The sequence below is a fragment of the Anolis sagrei genome, chromosome Y (assembly GCF_037176765.1).
Source record: "Anolis sagrei isolate rAnoSag1 chromosome Y, rAnoSag1.mat, whole genome shotgun sequence".
Lineage (NCBI taxonomy): Eukaryota > Metazoa > Chordata > Lepidosauria > Squamata > Dactyloidae > Anolis > Anolis sagrei.
In genome coordinates this window covers 24,880,087-24,900,641 of record NC_090035.1, presented here as the reverse complement: position 1 = coordinate 24,900,641, position 20,555 = coordinate 24,880,087, and the positions used below count along the sequence as shown (strand labels likewise).

The 20,555-nt window shown below is 45.1% G+C and overlaps 1 pseudogene; it reads left to right on the top strand.

The window, feature by feature from the left end:
• The window catches only part of LOC137095558 (delphilin-like), a 125,722-nt pseudogene that overhangs the window by 46,512 nt on the left and 58,655 nt on the right, over nucleotides 1–20,555 (top strand).

Sequence of the window (20,555 nt, the reverse complement as noted above, 5' to 3'; positions counted from 1 at the left end):
GTGGACAGGCCGGACAACCTACTCCTTCCCTCCATTTCCCCTACTGTTACGTGTAGTGGCGAAGGCCCAGAGGGACAATGCCTGTTGCATCCTGATAACACCCTGGTGGCCGGGACAGCCGTGGTTCTCCCCACTTCGTCAACTGGCACGGGGAATCTTCGTACGCCTTCCTCCCACACAGACCTACTGACATGTCAACAAGACCAAGTACTGTACGCAGAGGTACACAGACTGAGGCTGACTGCTTGGAGGATTCTAACCGCCGCCTAAACCCTTTCTCCAACCTGCCACATTCCGTGCTCCGCATTATTGAAACTAAATGTTCCTAGCTCTACAAGTGGTCCAGGTTTTCCTCCTTCTCAAGGTCCCGAGGGGTAGACCCTGATAACACTCCAATCTCTCTTATATTGGATTTTTTGGTGTCCCTTTTGGGCGCAGGTCTGACTCACCCGTCCCTAAAATGCTACTTAGCTGCCATCTCCTGGTTTCAGAGGAAATCGGGACTGTCCTCTTGCTTTTCGGACCCATTGGTCAAGACGTTTCTGAGGGGGATCCTGAACATTAGACCCCCTACAACTCCCATAGCACCTTAATGGAGCTTCGAGCTGGTACTAAACATGCTGATGAAGCCTCCATTTGAACCTTTGGCAACCATTAGCCTGTCCCACTTATCGTGGAGGACCGCCTTTTTAGTGGCCATTACATCGGCTAGACAGGCTAGCGAGCTGTGCGCCCTTAGAGCAGACTCACCTTACCTCAAATTCCATAGAGATAAGGTCATCCTGAGGACTGATATAGCCTTCCTCCCGAAGGTGTCCACGACCTTTCATCTTTCTCAGGATTTAATCTTACCTTCCTTTTTCCAGAACCCCACTTCTCCTCTGGAAAGGAACTTGCATCTTCTTGATGCCCACAGGGCGCTGACTTTCTATGTGGATAGGACTACTCCCATGAGGAAGACCCCTAAACTTTTCATCAAATACCGTCCTGATGTTCTAGGTTTGCCTGTCTCCTCACAGCGACTATCCTCCTGGATCATATCAACGATCCAGCTGTCCTATCATATAGCTGGCAAGGACCTACCTCTTCCTGTAAGAGGACACTCGACAAGGTCAGTTTCAACATCGGCAGCCCACTGGAGGGCCGTCCCACTGGATGTCATCTGCCGGGCGGCTATCTGGTCGTCGCCTCTCTCCTCTCCTTTGTTACCCACTATAAGATGGATGTCGTGTCATGGAGAGACGCACAGTTTGGCAGAGCGGTCCTGTTTTCAGCGGTGGCATGACGCCCACCATCCGAGGTTAGAAGCTCGCTAATCATATGTGCGATTCACAGGGACTACGACAGGAAATTATAGGTTGCTTACCTGTAACCATAGTTTTCTGAGTAGTCACCTGTAAATTCGCACATCCCCACCCGTCCTCCCCTCGAGTGTCATGCTCCACCTTCTGGCTGCTTTGCGGCGGAAGAGAACTGGTGACTGGCCCCTCACACGGGCTACTTATACTCGGGGAGGGGGGTGGGGCCAGCCAGGAGTCAAATGTTTTTTTCTTCTATTCTAGAAGGTTCCGAAAGCTGTTCTGCGCAGGTGCAGAGATATCATATGTGCAAATTCACAGGCTACAGGTAAGCAACCTATAATTACACTGTGCAGCATCAACCAAGATCTGGGGGGCGGGAAGGTGGAGTTGCAATAGTCTATAAAGATTCCATCTCCTTGATCAGGTGCCCTGCCCTACAGTCAATGCTGTTTGAATGTGTCCACCTGAGGCTAGGAGACCAGGACAGAATAGGGATGTACTGACCACCCCGCTGCACCACAACCGCCCTACCTGAGCTTGCAGAGTGGGTCTCGGGCCTGGCATTGGAGTCCCAGCGGCTTATAGTGCTGGGGAACTTCAATGTCCACACAGAGGCCACTCTTTCAGGGGCGGCTCAGGACTTTATGGCCACCATGGCAACTATGGGGCTGTCCCAGCTAGTATCTGGCCCTACTCACTGTGCTGGACACACACTTGACTTGGTCTTCTGTCAGGGTTGGGAAGAGGGTGGCGGTGTGGAGGAGTTGTCAATCACTCCTTTGCCATGGACTGACCACCACCTGATCAGGTTTAGACTTTCTGCAACTTCTATCCTCCGCAGGGGTGGTGGACCCATTAAGATGGTCCGCCCCAGGAGGCTTATGGATGCAGAGGGACTCCTGACAGCTCTTGGGGAGTTTTCCGTCACCTCGGTTGGTGATTCTGTCGATGCTCTGGTCTTTCATTGCAATAATGAGTTGACTAGGGCAATAGACACAATTGATCCGGAGCGCCCCCTCTTAAGTCACCGAACTAAACCATCTCTTTGGTAGGCCTGGGTAACAACGTAAAAATTTGTTTCTAAAATCGATTTGTATTTGGGGTTTTTTTTTGTTTCGATATTTAAAATAATTACAAAATTTTCCCTTAAAAAAGTTCGGTATTTACGAAATTTCGTAAATATTTACGAATTGCTTCATAAAGATGGCGTCCGCGTAAGCGCATGTGCAAAGCGTTTACGAAATTTCGTTATTTGTCGAGGAATAACGAATCGATTCGTAAAGATGGTGCCCCACGTTAGCGCATGCGCAAAGCATTTACGAAATTTCGTTATTTGTTGGAGTTTGCGCTAATAACGAATCGATTCGTTAAGAGGCGCCCGTGTTAGCGCATGCGCAAAGCATTTACAAAATTTTGTTATTCGTAAAAACCGTTAATAACGAATCGATTCGTTATGATGGCGCCCGCGTTAGCGCATGCGCAAAGCATTTACAAAATTTCGTTATTTGTAAATCGGTAATAACTAATTGATTCGTTAAGATGGCGCCCACGTTAGCGCAATGCAAAACAAGAAACCATGCAAACAAAAACATTTACAACATATACAGCTTCATAATGGACATTTAGATGGGACATGGAACTCATTTTCTGTTGTTTTTTTTCATATACATTACAAAATGAAAGATATTGCATGAGCTGAATTAGAAGGGAGTCAATTTTTTTTTTGGATTTATGATTTTTACCTTTTTTTTCCCTCCCTTATCCTCCCCTCTTCCCCCATATATTTTCTCTTGTCATCCATGGGTGTTATATCTTTGGTACTTAAAAAAAATGTAATAATTAAAAAACATATCTGTAGAGAAATGTTTATTATAAAGTATTTATTATACTGTGTTTAAACTGTATTTATGTTTTACATTGGTTGCCATGGCCTAGCTGTGAGAGATAGGTTGCCATGGTGACAAGGCAGAAGAGGAGGTGGGCGGAGCTTAAGGAGAAAAAGGTTTGAAAGTGACAGTTAATTTTCAGTCAGGAGGATGAGACCCTGAGAGGAGGAGCAGAGTCAGATAGGACTCTGGAAAAGTAGTTTAGTCAGGAGGATGAGACCCTGAGAGGAGGAGCAGAGTCAGATAGGACTCTGGAAAAGTAGTTTAGTCAGGAGGAAGAGACCCTGAGAAGAGGAGCAGAGTCAGTTAGGGCTCTGAGTTGTGAAGCAGTGTAAATTCAGTTAGTTCTTAGTATTTGTGAATATTTCTTCAGCAAGGGAGCTGAAGGTGAAACCTCGTTAGATTGCTTGAGCTAAAAAGAATCTAACAGAGGGGGGTTTAGGATCGCCAGTAGTGGAAGACTGGGGATCAGTGGTTTGATCTGGTATAGGACAAACAGTGTGAATATTCACAACAGGGAACACTGAAATAATAAAGCACTTCACTGAAGAAGGAGTTTATAAGATTGTAACATCAGAAGCCTGAATGTATCTCAACCAAGCCATATTGTAACCATCAAGCTTGTGCCAAGTTCAACATCTCAATATTGCAACAATTACGCTTTGTTAACAATAAACTTGTTCTCTTTGTATTTTAAACCTGCCTCCTCCATTGCTTTTACGTTTGGTGCATTCCACTCTACCAAAGTTACATCACAACGCAAATAGGGATAAACAGAGACTTTAATACCAGCGTCTCTATATATAATGGTGGCAGTTTAATCTAGCAGTCTCGGAACTTCCTTACATTTTATGGTGGAATTAGGTGGATTAACATACGTCCTTACATAATTTTGGTGGTCCCATTTAGGTGGCATTGGCACGTCTTTACAATATCTTAATAAAATAATCTAATAACCATAACTAGTAGTTAAACATAAACAATAATAACAGTAATAATCAAATAATCAAATAGAATATAAATCAAATAGAATAATAAATTAAATAAAAATATATAATAAAATACAGTTGCTAAACAAGAAGCAAGGTAAGAAATTGAAATTAACTTACTTAAGATTGTAATAAAATATAATACATAAAAAATGTAATTATCATATTTTAACATAACAATATACAAAATATAAATTATTTATTTATAATATATATTAAACAAGTTATAATGTTAAAAATTACAAATTAATTTTTAAAAATGCAGAAAGTAAATTAAATAAAAAGAAGAAAGTATCATAAATTGCACTTTGAAACAACTATGAATATTAAATTATGGGCAAATTATCTGGCTGGGCTGTTTTGTTCGATAATTTTGTAAATCTTTTTTTTATAACAGAACAATATTGATATTTTTTTCAAACCCGGAAGTGTTTTTTCTATATCGAAGCAGCATCCGCCATCTTTTTTACAGACTTCCGCCCATTCATAATCATAAGATCCAACCTAGCCATATTCTCCGGGTAATCAAGCAGTAGCTCCCCGGAGGCAAAGGAGATTAAGAAGGAAGTTTGTTATGGATGGTCATCTGACAGTTAGGAGTTCCAGGACCAGGGTGGTGGGGAAGGGTGCAAGAGTTACTGCAGTGTGAGCTCTTGGGATGGCAATTTTCATTGCTATGCGGTGTAATGGGTTGTGGTGAGTAAGTAGGCAGGTTGAGTGATTGGAATGAAGATGATAGCAGGATAATAACGCTGTAAAGAGTGCAGAATAAATGCTGCAGCTGCTCCCTGCAGATCCCCCCCCCCCGTTTTTTAAAAGTTTTGATAAAGGTTTTTTTAAAAGCAATTATAATGAGGTAGTTGTTTTATGAGGTTGTTGTTTTATGAGGTAGTTTTTATAGAGGTAGTTTTCTAATGAGATTACTTTTCATGATATAGCTGTAGCCTCATTTCTGTCTTCCCACTCCCTAAGTCTGTACGGTAAACAGTAGCAGTGGGTTTCCAGGTGAAAGCAAGGGCAAGTTAGAAATACCCCAAGGACAGAACTGCTTCCATCGCTATCAGAAGGAACACGAGCAACAAAGCATTCGAGTCCTTTGCACTAAAAACTATAGACCTTAATGTCCCACCAACACTCAGCAGACAACCAGGTAGACAAACGGAAAATTTAAAGACAGGTGGGAAAGGGCACCTCACATGTGGAAGAACTTAAGGTTTCAAAGTCGCATTGTCAAGGTTGCAGGTGCACGCATTGAGCAGAGAGCCGTGGGTGCTCCCGAAGGTAGACTGTGATGAAGTACTGGCCTACACTCAGCAGCCAGGAAGACAGTTACCACCCTCAGAAAAGAAAAAAGGAGAATCACAGAACTGCCCTGCAAGAAATTGTGACTGAGAAAAACAAACGAATATGTATGCCAGTCTTATCGCTAACCGGAATCTGTCTAAATCTCTTCCTCTAAGAACGATAGATGTCCTCCACAGAGCAGTGGAGTGATACCATTGAAAAAGGGTTTTGAGGTTAAGATTACTCCAAACAACCCATCCCATAACACGCATAACCCTTGTAGTCGCAAAAAGCTTCCCAAATACACCTGGAAGGTATATTGGGAATAGGGAGTATGCAACGTAATCAGTCTCTATAAAAAAACTTTGCAGACTCTGAACAAGCAGGAAGCAACAACAACCATTAAGCAGAGGGTACTGTAACGATTTATTCCAGATGAAACTCTGTGAAAGAAGAACTGGCCTACACAAAGCAGCCAGGCAGACATAACCCTTGGGAGATAATATGTTACTAACGCGTGACAGAATAATTGTAGTGTTTGCTCTTGGGATGGAGATTTGAATTGCAGCACGGTGGAAAGGGTTGGGGTCTGTAAGAGCGCCAGTAAATTGTTTTGGGAGTGCAGAAAACGGGTGCAGAAAAGGGTGTTGAAGGAAGCAGATAGAAGTACTTTGGCCGCCTCATGAGGAAAAGGGAAGTCAAGCTGGCCTTTGAGAGGGAGTGTCCACCCTCGATGGAGGGGTACGAAGGGGAGTTGGGGGGGGAAGCGTACACAGGAGTAGAGTGGCGAGGTCAAGCTTGCTTTCGAAAGAGAGACTTGCCTAAAAGTCACCATTAAAATCATCAATAAAAAGAGGTGCTTCCACGAAAATGTTGAGAGGACAGCAGAGTCCTCTACCACCTGTCCCAGCCCCTGCCTCTCTGCGCTCCCCCGAATGAGTGTCTCTTGAATGAGTGTCTCAGGGTTCCGAAGCGTTTATGAAACTCTGTGAAAAAAGAACTGACCAACAGAAAGCAGCCTGGCACACTTAATCCTCAGGAGTGGGGAAGTCAAGCTGGCCTTTGAGAGGGAGTGCCAGCCCTCAATGTAGGGGGATAACCGATAGGCAGTGAAAGATAAATGCACGCATGACAACTGGAAAGGAAGGAAAGGAAAGGAAAGGGTGTATGTTGGGGGAAGCTGACAGTAATTTTTAGGCCACCTACTGAGGAAAGGGGAAGTCAAGCTGGCCTTTGAGAAAGAGTGCCAGCCCTCGATGTAGGGGGACGACCGATAGGCAGTGAAAGGTAAATGCACGCATGACAACCCGAAAGGAAAGGGTGTATGAAAGGGGAAGCATTCGCAAAAGTAGAGGAGTGCCTCTTTTCCGGGCACTCCAGAGGCAATGCCCAACAGGCAGAAAGGGGACTGGCAGGGAACAACTGGGGAAAGGGTGTATGAAAGGGACTTGAGAGTTGGGGGGAAGTGTACACACAGGAGTAGAGGAGTGCCTCTTTTCCGGGCACTCCAGAGGCAATGCCCTACAGGCGGAAATAGGCCCGGCAGGGAATGAATGGGGAAATGGTGTATGAAAGGGAGTTGGGGGAGGGGGGAAGCATACACAGGAGTAGAGTGGCGAGGTCAAGCTTGCTTTTGAAAGAGAAACTGTGTCAAAAACAGCCACAGGACACGCAAGAACTGTGCTAATGTGCAGTGTATTCCTTTCTTTCAATATTTTTTTTTTAAAAAAACCAAAGTACACATGGTGAACAATAAGGGCAATGTTCCCGCATTCAGCAGGCAGTAGTAATTTAAGGCAACACAAAGCAAAGTACACATCAGGGCAATGTTCCCACAGTCAGCAGGCGTGTAAATCATTACAGCAAACAGAAAGCAAACAAAAATTTATATTTAATAAATGCTGGACCACAAAGGGACAATGTTCCCGCAGTCAGCAGGCGTGTAACTCATTACAGGAAACAGAAAGCAAGCAAAAATTCATTTTTATTAAGTGCTGGACCACAAAGTTCACGCAGTCGGCTGACTTGTAACTCATTACAGCAAACAGAAAGCAAGCAAAAATTCATTTTTAATAAGTGCTGGACCACAAAGGGACAAAGTTCACGCAGTCGGCTGGCATGTAACTCATTACAGCAAACAGAAAGCAAGCAAAAATTCATTTTTAATAAGTGCTGTACCACAAAGGGACAAAGTTCACGCAGTCAGCAGGCCTGTAACTCATTATAGCAAACAGAAAGCAAGCAAAAATTCATTTTTAATAAGTGCTGGACCACAAAGGGACAATGTTCCCGCAGTCAGTAGGCCTGTAACTCATTTGAGGAAAGAAAAAGCAAAGTAAAAATGATTTTTAATAACTGCTGGACCCCAAAGGACAATGATAGACTAATTAGAGGTACTACTTTGTGGTACTAATTGGAGGTAAAAATTGGAGGTTACGGACAGTTAGGTTAAACTGACAATGCAGCAAATAATGAAGAATGCGGGTGAAATACTCCGTTCCTCACAGATTCATTCAACAAAAGAGATGGGACGTCCTCTGCCGATAGATTCAAACTTACCGTATACACCGGGTAATCAAACAGTAGCTCCCCAGAGGCAAAGGAGGTTAAGAAGGAAGTTTGTCATGGATGGTCATCAGACAGATTGTAGTTCCAGGAGCAGGGTTGTGGGGAAGGGTGTGAGAGTTACTGCAGTGTGAGCTCTTGGGATGACAATTTGCATTGCTACGCGGTGTAATGGGTTGTCGTGAGTAAGTAGGCAGGTAAAGTTTTTGGAATGAAAGTGGCAGCAGGAAAATAACACTGTAAAGAATGCAGAAGAAACGCTGCAGCTGCTCCCTGCAGAACCCCCCCCCCCCCATTTTTTAAAGTTTTGTTAAAGGTTTTTATTAAAAGTAATTTTTATGAGGTAGTTGTTTTATGAGGTAGTTGTTTTATGAGGTAGTAGTATATGAGATAGTTTTCTTATGAGATTTTTTTTTCATGAGATAGCTGCTTCCTTACTATTGTTCTCCCATTCCCCAAGTCTGTACGGTTAACGGTAGCAGTGGGTTACCAGGTGAAAGCAAGGGCAAGTATACCTCAAGGACAGAACTGTTTCCATCACAAACAGAAGGAACACGAGCAATGAAGCATTCGAGTCCTTCGCACTAAAAACTGGAAACCCGAATGTCCCACCAACACTCAGCAGACAACCAGGTAGACAAGTGGAAAATTAAAAGACAGGTTTCAAACTCACATTGTCAAGGATGCAGGAGCACACATTGAGCAGAGAGCAGTGGTTACTCCCGAGGGTAGTCTGGGATGAAGTACTGGCCTACTCTCAGCAGCCAGGAAGACAGTTAGCACCCTCTCAAAATGTAATTCCAGCCTTGTATGAGGGATGCGAGCAACGTCTCAGAAACCTTGTGTATGAAAGGGAGTTGGGGGGGAGGGTTCCAGAGTATAGGTCAGGGATGGGGACCAACTTACAGCTGGCATGAGAAAAAAAGGGAGGGGTAGTGTCTCTCTGCAGTCATCTTTGACAGCATATCAGTCGCTCTCCAGTGAGACTGCCTGCAAGGGGCGGCCGGTAACGACTGGGGAAAGAGGAGCGGAAAGGGTGTATGACAGGGAGTTAAGGGAGGTAATGAGGAATTTTTGACCCATTGCAGATGTCATCCTTCGATGCCATGCAAAGTCAATGTTCAATTTGAGTCCTGGGGTTCCGAAGCGTTTACTTTGAAAAAACTAGTGTGCTCAAAGCACTTTGTGTTGGGGGGGGGGGGAGGGAAGCGTACACTGGAGTACAGGACTGCCTCTTCTCCGGGCACTCCAGAGGCAATGCCCAACAGGCTGAAAGGGGACTGGCAGGGAATGACAGGGGAAAGGGTGTATGACAGGAAGTTATGGGAGGTAAAGAGTAATTTTTGACCCATTGCTGATGTCATCCTGCTGCTGTGCTGTGCTGTCATTGCTGCTGTGAGAAGGCCAAAACCTTCCTGGCCTTCTCCATGCCCTCCCGGGGGGGGGGGGAGGGGATTGGACATTCTAAGCATCTTTCACTGCATCTTTCCAAGCATTTCTGCCATCCCCCAGTGAGACAGACTGTAAGTCCTCCAGGGGTGGGCTCTTGACCCTGGCCCCCCCGGGATTGACTGCCTTTTTGTCTGCTGAGAGAAGGCCGATACCCTTCCCGGCCTTCTCCCTCACATGCCCTCCCGGGGGGACACTGGTCAGGGCCCCCCAGGAGTGTCATGGTGTGCACTTCCCTTTCACTGCATATTGGCCGTCCCCCAGTGAGACAGACTGTAAGTCCTCCCGGGGTGGGCTCTTGACCCTGCCCCCCCCTGGGATTGACTGCCTTTTTGTCTGCTGAGAGAAGGCCGATACCCTTCCCGGCCTTCTCCCTCCCATGCCCTCCTGGGGGGACATTGGTCAGGGCCCTCCGGGAGTGTCATGGTGTGCACTTCCCTTTCACTGCATATCGGCCGTCCCCCAGTGAGACAGACTGTAAGTCCTCCCGGGGTGGGCTCTTGACCCTGCCCCCCCGGGATTGACTGCCTTTTTGTTTGCTGAGAGAAGGCCGATACTCTTCCCGGCCTTCTCCCTCCCATGCCCTCCCAGGGGGACATTGGTCAGCCCCCCACCCGGGAGTGTCATGGTGTGCACTTCCCTTTCACTGCATATCGGCCGTCCCCCAGTGAGACAGACTGTAAGTCCTCCCGGGGTGGGCTCTTGACCCTGCCCCCCCGGGATTGACTGCCTTTTTGTCTGCTGAGAGAAGGCCAATACCCTTCCCGGCCTTCTCCCTCCCATGCCCTCCCGGGGGGACATTGGTCAGCCCCCCCCCCGGGAGTGTCATGGTGTGCACTTCCCTTTCACTGCATATTGGCTGCCCCCCAGTGAGACAGACTGTAAGTCCTCCCGGGGTGGGGTCTTGACCCTGGCCCCCCAGGGTTGGCTACCTTTTTGCCTTCCAGGCAACGCAATCATGCAGTATGGTGGAACGGGAAGGTTTTCGCTGATTTGTTCAGTTCACCTCCTGGCACCATGGTACAATACAATATCCCGAATCGCAAAACTTTCTCTCGAACAGTCATTGCAGCTTTGTTTGAGTGATGAGTACTTGCGAGAGATGATGAGAGACTGGATACGGCATACTCATTCCGGTGGTACTAACTCAGGATTCATGGTCACAGACGCAGGAAGGAACATGATCCGGGCAGTCGAAAGTGCCGGCTTCTCAAACGTAACATGCATGGCGCATTTGCTGCATAACTTTGTAAAAGATGGCTTCAAGGGGCCTGATGAGAACAGCGCCACCGCCGTCACTCAACTCATTGAGCGCTGCCGAAGAATCGCGGGCTTCTTCCACCGCAGCTCTAAGTCCGCAAAACTGGAGTGCCTCCTACAACACCGGTTACTGCAGGATGTCACCACCCGCTGGAACTCCACCTACATCATGTTGGAGCGCATGGTGGAGCAACAGAGGGCAGTCCACGCTGTCTCACTATCAATTGAGGCTCCGATAAACAAGCTGGTCCCCAACAACCAGGAGTGGAAGACCATCACTCAGCTGGTCGAGATCCTAGAACCATTCAAATTAGCCACCGAACATCTTTCAGCACAGAAAGCACTACTTAGCCATGTGGTCCCTGTCGTCCTACGTTTGAAGAGGCATTTGGAGTCGCTGAGTGGACAAAGTACATTGCAATCGTCACCCTCCAGCGTAACTCGCTCGACCCCCTTGCTGTGGAAAAGCTGGTCTTCTTGAAGGCCAACTTGCCAGTTTTGGGCTATCCTCAGATTGATTTTGATAGCACGGACCCGTAGATCACTACAGCCTTTTTTTTGGTAAGTCGCTGGGTAGACAAAGTACATTGCAATCTATGGCTGGGCCCCTGTTGACTCCACAGGCTCAGGAGGTGGTCAGAAAGTTGACTTTCGCCATCCGTAAACGTCTTCACATTTGTCTTTGGTGAAACAAAAGCTGTTTCATCCAGTTGTTGTGTGTCCTGTGGCTGTTTTTGCCCCACTACAGGGCAAGCATTTTGATAATTTTCTTTTTTAAAACTTTTACTGCTAAATATTTCTTTTATTCTTAAAAAAAAATTAAAAATATTTTTTTTAAAAAGAAAACACTGCTGCACATTTGTCTTTGGTGAAACAAAAGCTGTTTCACCCAGTTGTTTTAAAACACAAAGGTTTTAAAATCAGAAACTAGTAAGTATCAAAACAGCTTCAAAGGACAGTGTGAAGAACAGTCAGATAAGGATATATCTTCATGGGAAATTGAAACTGGAAGCTATTACCACTCCTAATCCTTATCAATTCCCTCTTTTCTCTATGCTATAGCAAAGCCTATTATAATTCTAAATTATTATAATTATTATTATAATATGTATATATTTACAGCATTGATATTCGGCCCTTCTCATTCCGAAGGGGACTCAGGGAGGGCATGGGAGGGAGAAGGCCGGGATTACAGAACACATACACAGCAAACGTTCAATGCCATTAAACAGACAGGATAGACAACATATAGAGGTATTATGTGGTATGATCCAGACTCACCCAGTAAACAAGCAGTAGTTGCCCGGAGACAAAGGAAGTAAAGAGGAATTTTTGTCCAGGACGGGGAAAAAAAGAGGGTGACCGTATAGGTCAGGGATGGGGACTTACAGCTGGCATGAGAAAAAAAGGGTGGGGTCAATGGCACTCCGTAAAAATTCAGGAGTACGTTCCTTTATTGCAGTCAATTCTGGGAGGGATGGGCATGCCATAGCAGTTGCAATCGTAGAGCAGAGAGTTGTGGAGTAGAGGAGTGCCTCTTTTCCGGGCACCCCAATTAAAGAGTCAAAGGCCAATAATACCCTTCGCAGCCTTAACCAAGTCCTCCCAGGGGGGGTCATTGACCCCCTGGTAGTGTCTCTCTGCAGTCATCTTTCACAGCATATCAGTCACGCTCCAGTGAGACTGCCTGCAAGGGGCAGCCGGTAACGACTGGGGAAAGGGTGTATGAAAGGGAGTTGGGGGGGGGGGAAGCGTACACACAGGAGTAGAGGAGTGCCTCTTTTCCGGGCACTCCAGAGGCGATGCCCAACAGGCTGAAAGGGGACCGGCAGGAAACGACTGGGTAAAGGGTGTATGAAAGGGAGTTGGGGGGGGGGGAAGCGTACACAGGAGTAGAGGAGTGCCTCTTTTCCGGGCACTCCAGAGGCGATGCCCAACAGGCTGAAAGGGGACTGGCTAGTAACGACTGGGGAAAGGGTGTATGAAAAAATATGTATGTAAAATAAGTTTCCTGACTATGAATTTATATATATATTGCAAAATAATTTTCCTGGCTATGCATTCATTTTTTTATGGAGTTGGGGGGGGGGAGTGTACACACAGGAGTACAGTGGCCATGCTGTAGGTATGCTGCAGCATTCGATCAGAGGAGAAAACAAACACTGTTCGGGAGGTCAAAGAGAAGAGGAAGAAACCAGGCGCCAGCCATGCATATGTCATCCAAAGACAAAGGAAACTTCTGAGAACATCACTGTGTGGCAACACAAAGCAAAGTAAACTTGATTTTTAATGTTCCCACATTGATTTTCCTGAATTAATTTTCAAGAAGGGCAGGAAAACAGTGGGGCACTGTATTACAAAATGATACACTGCAATAAGTAAATAAAGTAAGTAAAAAAGTAGTTTCCAAAAAGCACTGATTGCCAGGGATAAATCCCCTTGGCAACCACAACAAAGGATCAACACTACACTACTAAAGTACTAACTACTTACTTACAATTATTTGTAATTTTTATTTGTAATATTTTTTTTGGGTAATTTTTTTTAATTTAATAAAAGTATCATATAATGCTAAAATAAATTGTTAAAAATAAAAATCAACAAAATGCTTGCTGGCGGTCTGCCACGACGCGAGCTAACGCCAGTCCCAGCCCCTGTCTCTCGGCGCTCCCCCGTGCTCTTAACTGAGTGTCCCTGTGGTCCGAAGCATTTACTTTGAAAAAACTTGCCGAAAAGTCGCCATTAAAATCATTAATAAAAAGAAGTGCTTCCACGAAAATGTAGAGGACCGAAGCGTTTACTTTGAAAAATTAGTGTGGTCAAAGCTGGCCGCTTGCATTAATCAAGAACGAAAGTCGGAGGTTTGAAGACGAACTAATACCGGAGGAAAGGTGTATGGGGAAAGGGTGTATGACAGGGAGTTAAGGGAGGTAAAGAGGAATTTTCGTCTCACTGCCATGCAAAGTCAAATTTCCATTTAAGCGGGCGAAATGGGCGGCAGAGATACTGTGAAAGCTAAATACACACACGACAACCGCAGGGCAGCCGGTAATGACTGGGGAAAGAGTTGGGGGGGGGAGCGTACACAGGAGTAGAGGAGTGCCTCTTTTCCGGGCACTCCAGAGGCGATGCCCAACAGGCTGAAAGGGGACCGGCAGGGAACGACTGGGGAAAGGGCGTATGACAGGGAGGATGCTGCTGAGGGAAGAGGAGGAGACGACGACGATGACGGAGGAGGAGGAAGGAGGAGGAAAAGAAGAGACAGCGATGCTGTTGCTGCCAGGGGCCTGTTGTTGTCACCGACGCCGACGCCGTCGCTGCTCCTCTCCGCGGCGGCTCGGCCCAGCAAGGCCCCGGAGGAGACCCCCGCCGGCGCCCAAACAGCTGCCTTTTTGCCTGCTGTGAGAAGGCCAAAACCTTCCTGGCCTTCTCCATGCCCTCCGGGGGGGGGGGGGCATTCACATTCACAGCATCTTTCACTGCATCTTTCACAGCATCTCAGCCGTCCCCCAGTGAGACAGACTGTAAGTCCTCCCGGGGGGGGGCTCTTGACCCTGGCCCCCCAGGATTGGCCGCCTGCTGCTTGATTACTGGGTGTAGGCCAATACTCTTTCCGGCCTTCTCCCATGCCCTCCATGCCCTCCCGGGGGGACATTGGTCAGTGCCCCCCGGGAGTGTCATGGTGTGTGCACTGATCTTTCACAGCATATCAGCCGTCCCCCAGTGAGACAGGCTGTAAGTTCTCCCGGGGGGGGGCATTGGACATTCACACACACCCCCTGGGAGTGTCATGCTGTGCACTTATCTGTCACAGCATCTAATCCCAGCCGTCCCCCTGTGAGACCGACTGTACGACCTCCCGGGGGGGGGGGGCTTGACCCTGCCCCCCTGGGAATGGCTGGCTGCCTGCTTTCTGAAGGCCAATTCCTTTCCTGGCATTCTCCAAATCCTTTCGGGGGGGGGGGGCTCTTGACCCTGGCCCCCCGGGATTGGCCGCCTGCTGCTTGATTACTGGGTATAGGCCAATACCCTTCCCGGCCTTCTCCAATGCCCTCCCGGGGGGACATTGGTCAGTGCCCCCCCGGGAGTGTCATGGTGCGCACTTATCTTTCACAGTATATCAACCGTCCCCCAGTGAGGCAGTGAGACAGACTGTAAGCACATGCTTACGTTGCGTCTGAATGACCGCTCCTCTGCAGTGATGGTGCCTGGTTTCTTCCTCTTCTCTTTGTCAACCAATGCTGTGATGACACCCCAAAGAATCTCTGGCTGTACAGGAGGTCAGGGTATGAATATGCCCATGACGTAATCGGGCTGGGCATTTTCGTTCGTTATTTTCGTATTTAGTTATTTTTTTTGATAATGATAACACAATGATATTGATGTTTTTTTCAAACCCGGAAGTGTATTTTCTAAATCGAAGCATCATCCGCCATCTCACAGGGAGCTTTTTTTTGGGAGGGGAAGCATAGGGTTACATTGATATTTTATTATTATTGTTTTTTTTAATATTTATAAACAATTACAAATTACTTTTAAATCATTACAATGAAATAATTTCCTTTCTTTCTTTTTCCTAAACTGGTGGAAGTCGTTTCAAAAATGGCAGATGCTGTTCCTCTTTTTTGGTGCCAAGGGGATTTCTCCCTGGCAATAAGTGTGTTTTGGAAATCCAGTGTTCTTTGCTTTTCTGTTAACTCAAGGTAGTTACAACCAGTGACTGTCTGCGGCCTTTGTGGCCCATTTTGGTCCAGCCCTTTTTGAAAATCCACTGTTCTTAGCAGTGGCAGAGCAAGATCGAACTTGGCGCACAGAGCCAACATAACCCACTCTACATTCAGGGGACGAGTGGAGAATGATTAACAATGCATAATGGGATTTTATTTGCAGTACCTTCACGAACTGATAACCGATAAAGAACACCTTTGTAACATTATGCCTTTCTCAAGTAATCCTGCTTGCGCCATGTCCCCAATGTAGTTTTTAATAAATGTCAATTTGTAACACCACGAACGAGGAAGACAAGGAAGCCTTTAAGTGAATTTATGCAGCACTCCTTATATCGGGAAACACACACAAAAAAAGACAAAAAGGTAACTCATCAAGGAATGTCGAACAGAGCACAGATTCATAGAGTGCAATCAGTTTGCAAACTGTGAGCAAGTAAGATCCACTAACACCCTTAAAGCTGAGGATGATGGTTATTCAGGAGGCAAATCTGGGATGAGACATGATTTTCTTCACCAAGGGTCTTATGACTCTTATTCATTAGAGAAACGTGATGGTTGTACCATCAAGGTACATCCTCCGCCGATAGATCCAACCGATCCACACTCACCCAGTAATGAAGTAGTAGTTGCCCGGAGACAAAGGAGGTAAAGAGGGAAATTTGTTATGGGTGGATAGCAGACAGATTGGAGTTCCAGGAGCAGGGAGGGAACAACTGGGGAAAGGTTTACTAAAAATAATAAGGAATAATCGAAATGCATGCCGACAACAACTGTGCAAATGTGCAGTGTATTCCTTTTCTTCAGTATTTTTTTTAAAGAATAAAAGAAGTATGTGCAAATGTGCGGTGTTTAATTGTTTTTTGAAATACTTTTTAATTTTTTTTTTTAGAATAAAAGAAATATTTAGCAGAAAATTATCAAAATGCTTGCCCTGTAGTGGGGCAATATTTTTTTTAATTTTTTTTAATTAAAGAAATATTATTTAGCAGTAAAATTATCTAAATGCTTGCCCTGTTAAAATAAAAATACAAATAGTGGGGCAAAAACATCCACAGGACACACGACAACTGTGCAAATGTGGAGTGTATTCCTTTTTTACAGTATTATTTTTAAAAAGCAAAAGTACACATGGTGATCAATACGGGCAATGTTCCCGCATTCAGCAGGCAGTAGTAATTTAAGGCAACACAAAGCAAAGTACATTTTTTTGGTTTGTTTTTTTGGGTGGGTTTTCTTGTGGGTTCTTTTGTGGGTTTTTTTTTGGTTTTCTTATGGGGGGTTTGTGTTTTTTTGTTTTGTTTTTTGGGGGGATTTATTTCTTGTTTTTTGTGGGGTTACTTTTTTTGTTTTTTAAATTAATTAAATATATATATAAATAAAGAAATAATAGCAGCAGTTTTTTGGCCAGTTTTTTTGTTTTCCTTTTTAAAATAATTAAATAAATAAATAATAGCAGCTGTTCTCTAATACATTTTTTTGTTTTTTGTGGGTGTTTTTTTATTTTGGGGGGGGGGTTGTGGTTTTTTCAGGTTTTCTTGTGGTTTTCTTGTGGATTTATTTCTTGTGTTATGTGGGTTTTTTTGAAAATTAAATAAATATATAAATAAATAATAGCAGCAGTTTTTTGGTGAGTTTCTTTGTTTTCCTTTTTTAAATAATTAATTAAATAAATAATAGCAGCTGTTTTCTCTAATAAATATAAAAATATAAGTCCCTTCATTTTTAATGGGTTTTTCATAAGTTTTTTTGTGGTTTTTTTGGAAAATGGAAAATTAACAAAATGTTCACCTTGTTGTGGAGCAAACAGCCACAGGACAGGGACAAATGCGCGCGCACAGGCACACAAGTTTCTTTTCTTTTTTTAGAATATTTTTTGAATTTTTTGAAGAATAAAAGAAAGATATTTTTCAGATATATTTAAAAATGGAAAATTAACAAAATGCTCGCCCTGTTGTGGAGCGTAAACAGGAGTAGAGGAGTGCCTCTTTTCCAGGCACTCCAGAGGCGATGCCCAACAGGCTGAAAAGGAACCGGCAGGAAACGACTGGGGAAAGGGTGTATGAAAGGGAGTTGGGGGGGGGGAAGCATACACAGGAGTAGAGGAGTGCCTCTTTTCCGGGCACTCCAGAGGCGATGCCCAACAGGCTGAAAGGGGACTGGCAGGAAACGACTGGGGAAAGGGTGTATGAAAGGGAGTTAGGGGGCCTACACACAGCAGCCAAGAAGACATTTCAAACCAGAGAATTTGTACATTTTCCAAAACGAGCACTGTCTTATAGCATTTTGTGTTGGCAAAAGGAGCGCACTTTTCTTTTTTTAGAATATTTTTAGAATATTTAAAAATGGAAAATTAACAAAATGCTTGCCCTGTTGTGAAGCATACACAGGAGAAAGTGCCTCTTTTCCGGGCACGCCAGAGGCGATGCCCAACAGGCTGAAAGGGGACCGGCAGGAAACGACTGGGGAAAGGGTGTATGAAAGGGAGTTGGGGGGGGAAGCATACACAGGAGTAGAGGAGTGCCTCTTTTCCAGGCACCCCAGAGGCGATGCCCAACAGGCTGAAAGCGGACTGGCCAGTAACGACTGGGGAAAGGGTGTATGAAAAAATATGTATGTAAAATAAGTTTCCTGACTATGAATTTATATATATATTGCAAAATAATTTTCCTGGCTATGCATTCATTTCTTTATGGAGTTGGGGGGGGGGAAGCGTACACACAGGAGTAGAGGAGTGCCTCTTTTCCGGGCACCCCAGAGGCGATGCCCAACAGGCTGAAAGGGGACCGGCAAGGAACAACTGGGGAAAGTTTGTAGGAAAGGGAGAGGGGGGAGGGTTCCAGAGTAATTGCAGTGCTTGTATTTGGGATGGCAATTTGCATTGCATTGCATTGCATTGCATTGTAACGGGATGAAGTACATTTTCTGAAACGGCAAGAGACGACTCACAGAACTGCCCTGCAAGAAATCGTGCTTGCGAAAAAAGAACTTGCCTACAGAAAGCAGCCAGGCAGACACAACCCTCTGGGTACCATACTACTAAAGCGTTAGGAAAACTAGTTTCTTAGGAGTACTCCTTTTTTTATAAACAAAAAGAAATTAGGAGGTCACCCAGGAATTTTACACATAAGGTGATGTGAGGCAATCAGAGTAATTCCGGATGACAGTGCACATAACACAGAACTTTGTAATTCATCGGAAGATGGGAAAGACGATTACAGATTTCAGAACTAACGATCACGTAGTGGTCCAGGAGGGAAGAGAAACGGAGATTGTAACACTTGCATCAGACATACAAAAAAGTAACAAAACAATTACAAAACTTGGAGTCATTAATTTGATTCTTCATTGATCCTCAAACTATTACAAAATGGCTCTATATTCGATTGTAAAATAATTTAAATACAAATAATTGACGAAATACAAAATTACCGAACGAAACTGGCCAAGCCTAAGTCTTTCGAGGAAACAGAAAGCAAAGTAAAATTGATTTTCAATAAGTGCTGGACCCCAAAGGGCCAATGTCCCTGCAGACAGCAGGTGTGTGTGTGCGGGCAGGGGCTGTGGGAAGGGGCTCCGGGAATGCCTGCCTGCTTGCCTCAGTGAAAGCTAAATGGATTTTGGGATCGAGCTGGCGGTCCGCCACGAGGTGAGCTACCGCCTGTCCCAGCCCCTGCCTCTCGGCACTCCCCCCATGCTCTTAAATGAGTGTCCCTGTGGTCCGAAGCATTTACTTTGAAAAAACTTGCCAAAAAGTCACCATTAAAATCATCAATAAAAAGAAGTGCTTTCATGAAAATGTGGAGGACCGAAGCGTTTACTTTGAAAAAATTAGTGTGGTCAAAGCTGGCCGCTTGCATTAATCAAGAACAAAAGTCAGAGGTTTGAAGACGATCAGATACCGGAGGAAAGGTGTATGGGGAAAGGGTGTATGACAGGGAGGATGCTGCTGAGGGAAGAGGAGGAGACGCCGCCGCCGCCGCCAGTCCCAGCCCCTGCCTCTCGGCGCTCCCCCCGTGCTCTTAAATGAGTGTCCCTGTGGTCCGAAGCGTTTACTTTGAAAAAACTTGCCGAAAAGTCGCAATTAAAATCATCAATAAAAAGAAGTGCTTCCATGAAAATGTGGAGGACCAAAGCGTTTCCTTTAAAAAAAATTAGTGTGGTCAAAGCTGGCCGCTTGCATTAATCAAGAACGAAAGTCGGAGGTTTGAAGACGATCAGATACCGGAGGAAAGGTGTATGGGGAAAGAGTGTATGACAGGGAGGATGCTGCTGAGGGAAGAGGAGGAGACGACGACGACGACACCAGTCCCAGCCCCTGTCTCTCGGCGCTCCCCCATGCTCTTAAATGAGTGTCCCTGTGGTCCGAAGCGTTTACTTTGAAAAAACTTGCCTAAAAGTCGCCATTAAAATCATCAATAAAAAGAAGTGCTTCCACGAAAATGTGGAGGACCGAAGCGTTTACTTTGAAAAAATTAGTGTGGTCAAAGCTGGCCACTTGCATTAATCAAGAACGAAAGTCGGAGGTTTGAAGACGATCAGATACCAGAGGAAAGGTGTATGGGGAAAGGGTGTATGACAGGGAGTTAAGGGAGGTAAAGAGGAGGGGAAAGTGTGTATGAAAGGCCATGGCAAAGTCAAATTTCCATTTGAGCGAGCGAGAGGGACGGCAGAGAAAACGATGCCGACTAACCATCCACCACAGGAGGCCATGGGCAAGTCAACATGGGCCGCACTGGTTGAAACTACACAAATGAAATGCTTGCCCTGTAGCGGGGCAAAAACAGCCACAGGGCAAATGTGCAGCAGTGTTATCTTTTTTTTTGGAAATATTTTTTAATTTTTTTTAATAATAAAAGAATTATTTAGCAGGAAAAAAATTTTAAAAATAAAATCATCAAAATGCTTGCCGTCAACAATTGTGCAAATGTGCAGTGTATTCCTTTTCTTTCAGTATTTTTTTTTAAGAATATAAGAAGTACGTGCAAATGTGCAGTGTTTTTTTTTGGAAATATTTTTTAATTTTTTTTTTAGAATGGGGATGATCTACAAGGGCAATGTTCCCGCATACAGCAGGCAATAGTTATTTTAGCG